This window comes from Cibotium barometz, chromosome 52 (assembly GCF_041138505.1).
Source record: "Cibotium barometz isolate CiBa-2024 chromosome 52, ASM4113850v1, whole genome shotgun sequence".
Lineage (NCBI taxonomy): Eukaryota > Viridiplantae > Streptophyta > Polypodiopsida > Cyatheales > Cibotiaceae > Cibotium > Cibotium barometz.
In genome coordinates this window covers 14,447,152-14,452,022 of record NC_141097.1, presented here as the reverse complement: position 1 = coordinate 14,452,022, position 4,871 = coordinate 14,447,152, and positions in this window count along the sequence as shown.

The window sequence follows — 4,871 nt, the reverse complement described above, 5'->3', positions numbered from 1 at the left end:
TTAGAAACTAACTGATAACAATAGCACACTTAGATTAAGCTAACAAAGAAGCATGATCACATTAGACGCATATAAAATGAGCATAACATGGGCAAGAGCAAGTTTCACAAAGTAACACTTTCATAGAGTTTAGGTAGAGTTGTGAAACTTGTACGCGTAAGATTTTTTTCTATATTACTACTAAAAGAATGTGTAGCACATGGATTTGCTTCTATATTGGTCTATGTATATTATAAAATATGATTTTAACTGAATACAATTACAAACTTAAAAAATTCAGGGTTCCAATTAAAATTTTTGTACCTCCTGAAGGTTACGTAGAGTTGTGAAAAAGATGAAACAAAAATGAGACGAGACAAGGCCTTTATTTAATTCTCACATTTTGAGTGGGATGTTTATAATTTTAGCCCCAACTTTACTATTTGTGTATGTGCATGTTTTGATGCTATATGATATACAATACTACAAGAATGAGAACCACATGGATTTGATTTTTGAGTTTGTCCTTAGACATTTGAATTGAATGGCATACAATATGACAAAAAAAATAAGACAAAAAAAATAAAATAAACATTTAAACAGGGGAAGTTATTATATCTTTTTTTGTAAGGTGAAAATGGGAAGGGGGGGGGATTTGAAAAGAGAAAGGGTTAGGGATTGGTAGGGGCTTAAATTGAAAAGAGAGGGGAAAAAATTTTTAGGGGGGGGGGGAGCGGGAGGGGGGTTGTAGGGTGACGACACTGCACTGCACCGGGGGGGTGACGGCACGACACCGGGTTGGGGGGGTGCGGGGTGGTGAGGTGATGGCATGGCACGGCACTGGGGACGGGGGCTGTGGGGTGTGAGGGCACCGCATAGGGGAGGAGGGGGAGGGGGGTGTTTAATTTTATAATGATTCAAAAACGTTGTGTGTGTGTGTACGAAGAAGGGGTGTGCTTGTGCGGGGTGTGTGTGTGTGTGGGTCTGTGGGGTGTTTTTTGTTTTAAATTTAGGTTTTCAAGTAATTCCCAAGTATGTGTATGTACAATTAATTGGAGGACGTGCTATGTTAGATATGTACAAATGGGGTTTAAAACTTCTGGCTTATCTTGAGGGCTCAATCAATTAAGGCAAAAAATCACTTGTCCATCTATGACGAAAGCTTGGATGCCATCGCCTTTGACTTTGCAAGTGCACTTGATTAAGCTTTGGTCTTCTTCCAGTTCTAGCTGGCAAGTTAGTGTTGCAGTGTGGCATGCACATGGGTGTTATGGAACTGTGGTGATCCCTTTGAACACACATTGGCGTTACTTGGTTGTACACGACTCTCTTAGGGGTTTGGCACCATAGGTGGCTCATCTTTGGTCACCACACACATGGGCTTGGTATTACCTTTTGCTGCTTGGTGTCCACAGACTCTTCCAACTCTGGCTCCTTCGAAGAGGTAATTTTGGAGGCATGGTGATAGCCATTGTTCTCCATTCTTGCTTAAACATTGAGTCTAGGTGAAGCCACTAAACATTGGGAGTATCACTAGATAGTGTCGGAGACATGGCTATAGGTTTCCACTTTGTCTTTGGTTTAGCTTTTGATGGTGTGGTTGTAGAGGCTTGTGGTATGGATTTTTCCTTGACCTCGGAACCCAAATGTAGGGGTTCCCTTCATAGAAGCCGTGTTGGGATCCATCAAGATGCTTCTAGAAGATTTGTTGGGATCCATCAAGATATTAATTGGTGTTGGGCTGCTCAAATTGTGGTTTGGGGCCTGACTCTCTTTGGCATATGTTCGAAGCAAGACCTATGTAGGAATCAAGTGTGGACTTAGCCACGGCTACCCCATCCGATTTGTTAAGAATGGAAACAGAAATAGGTAGGGGGAAGGCAAAGGAATTGGGAACTGCCTACTCTCCCAGACATAATCACATGAAGCCATTTCATATAGCTAAGCTCATACAAAGCTTTGATGTAGATGGGATCCCATCTAGCACGTGGAAATCTTTGAGTTTATTTATGAAACTTGTGGGCTCATCATTGATGATATTACAAAGATCCATTTGCTTTCCTAATGTTAGGTGGGAAAGCACATCAATAGTATAGCCTTTGAAGCCTGAGGATAAAGTTACTTTCACTAGGCTCAAGAATGTGTTCGTACCAAGCTTTGCAAGAAGTGGTGATAAGTGGAGCTAAGTGGCATAACTCTACAATATCAAGCTGCAAGAACACGAATCGATGAGAGATTATGTCTCTCAACTCAAGCATTTGAACTCTCGAAATGAACCTTGGGAGGTAGTTGACCGAGGAGTAACTATTACCGTGTTTTTGAAAAGGGAGCATGAGATTCCACTTCTATGTGTAGATATGGCCCCCAACCGCTAGCATGATTGCCAATAGTAAGGCCTACCTCTACCTTAGCTTTACCTACACCACCTATACAAAATAATGTGGCAACTGGACCTATATAGACACAAGGAAAAACTATTTGTGGGGCATGTATAGGGTACCTGATGTACCCTTACCACCACCACTGTTAGTCCTACTACCCCATAACCCCCACCAAAGATTACTGTGTAGACAAAAAGAGAGTCAAAGTTTGAGGAGGGTCTCGAGGAGTTACTGGTAAACGAACCTGTCTCCAAGGCTCGCTTAAGGAGTAGTCGCATCTCGTCGGTTGGTTCTTGTCCGTTGGTTGCGTTCTTGGATGGCCAGCTGGCATTCCAACTCTTGTATGCGCGAGTCCTTGGTGGTGAGAAGGTCAGAAATAGCAGTTTCTCTTACCATCCTTGTAGCATCCAGCTCTTCAAAATGCCTTGTTGCTTCCTCCTGTGCTCGTCTGCTGGCTGAAGCCTCCCTTCCCTGAGCCTCTATAATCTTCTGAAGTCTTTCTACGGCCAAATTTTGACTTTCTTAGAGCTACTGTGTTATTTGCATCATTGCTTCTTGGTGCGTAGCCAAGGTTTTCTGCATTTTGGACTGATTGATGCTGATACTCTCATTGAGTGCTCTTATTTTTTTTGCATTTGCTTTGTTGCTTTGTTCCATTTCTTGTTCGAGTTGGAGCACTCTTTGTTCAACTTCTTTCAGAGTTGAGGATAGTGAATCTAGTCGTCTTTATAGCTCTTCTTCCTGGGCTTGGGAGGTGTGTTGTAGCTCCTGTAGTAGCTGTTGAGCTTGGATAGCCACTTGTTCCTTGTTATGTGTGGCTTCCTTTTGAATATGCTCCTTTGCTTGTTCTAGTTGCGCTTTCAAATCTGTATTCTCCTTGATTTTTTGCACTACATAACAAGATTTTTGTTTTTGAGTGCTTGGTATATGACTTCCTTCTCTTCAGGTGCCTTTAAGCTTTTTAGGATAACATCCTTGTGGGTTTCTTCTGCTGTTGTTAGATGCTCTTACAATGTTTGAACTTGATTGGTGGCCTCTTGGACCAGCTTCCATAACATTGCATTTTGGTCATGAAGCATATGGGTTGTAAGGAGATGGCATCGCCATACACGTTGCTCTTGTTCCCAAAGGGAAGCACTTGTTGCTATGGCCCCTTCCAGTCTAGTTTGTGGTAAGTGCAAGAGTTCTTCCAGTCCTTCCATAGTCTCTTGAAAGAATCTGTCATAATCCAAATTATGGAGGAAAGATGTCTCTGGTATCTCCTCCTCTTCCTCCCCAGACATTGCCTTTTACTAGGACTTGGTGTCTCTTCAGCCCTTGGTCATTTTCATGTATCCAGTGGCTCTTCTGTGAGTCGTACTGGGAGTGATGTGGCTTCTTTGTGTCCTTGGGGCTTTGCTTCTAGCAACGCTTCCGGTTCAGACTCTTTCTGCAGCCCAATAGAAGCAGGTGTATCTGACATTGTTGAATTCTTGAGAGGCGAAAGATTCTTGAATATTAGTTGTGCCGGACTTTGAGGGGGAGTTAGATGATGTACGTCCGTCTTCTCTTGAGGTGCTGTCAAGATGAGACTTGCTTCTTGTTGCCCCAGTACTTCTTGGTATGACATTATTTCCTGGGTTATCTTGACCTTAATCCTTTGTGTCACCTCAACGACGTCCGGTATAATGCCTCTCATCTTCTTCTCAATCTTCTTCTTTCTCCCTTTCTTAATCTCCTTCATGATCTCTTTTGTTTCCACCATCAGTAATGCCTATCCTTCTTGCATTTCTTTAGCAGTAAGTGGTGGTTGTTCTGTCTATAGTGCCAGTTGCATCCTTTCTTTTGGTTCCGAATCTGGAAGAGGCCTCTAAGCTGCGTGATTCAGCACACCTGTGTCATCATGTAAGGGTTGCAGATCTTTGACTGGTGGGCCTTTAGATAATTTTCCATTTCTCTGTGGATGTAATAAGCCCAGTCATCTTCTTTTTCCTCATGTACCTTGGCTATCCTTTTTAGGGGCACCTTGTTGTATCTGTTTATTGGCTTCACTTGAATAATGAGCGACATTGCTCTACAGCCCTTCTCTGTTACTTCATCCCTGTTATTGTCATATTTTGTTCCATTAGACTTATAAGAACTCTTCTTCAGCATTGCATCCAAGAGAATCTTTTCGTTATTACGTGTGTGTATTTTAACTGGTGGTGGTAATGGGGTTGAAAATATTTTTTAAGTTTGCTTCCATTGATGTAACCCTCCATTTGTACGCCCTCAATTGTCTCAATTCTAACTGACTCCTGAGGTGTGGTCTCAGACATTCAGAAAGGTACTAGCCCTCTGTACTTGAGTTTCTTTTTTCTAGTGCTCCTCCCTACACCATACATGAGGACAAGGTTCCCCATTTCTAGTTCTTTTTGTTTTAAGTTATTGTCAAACCAATGTTTTCTTTGTAGTTTTTCGACCATAAGTCCATGTGATGCAATTAGTCTAGTTTCATCAAGCTTCTCTAAATCTATTAGCCTTTTAGCTAAT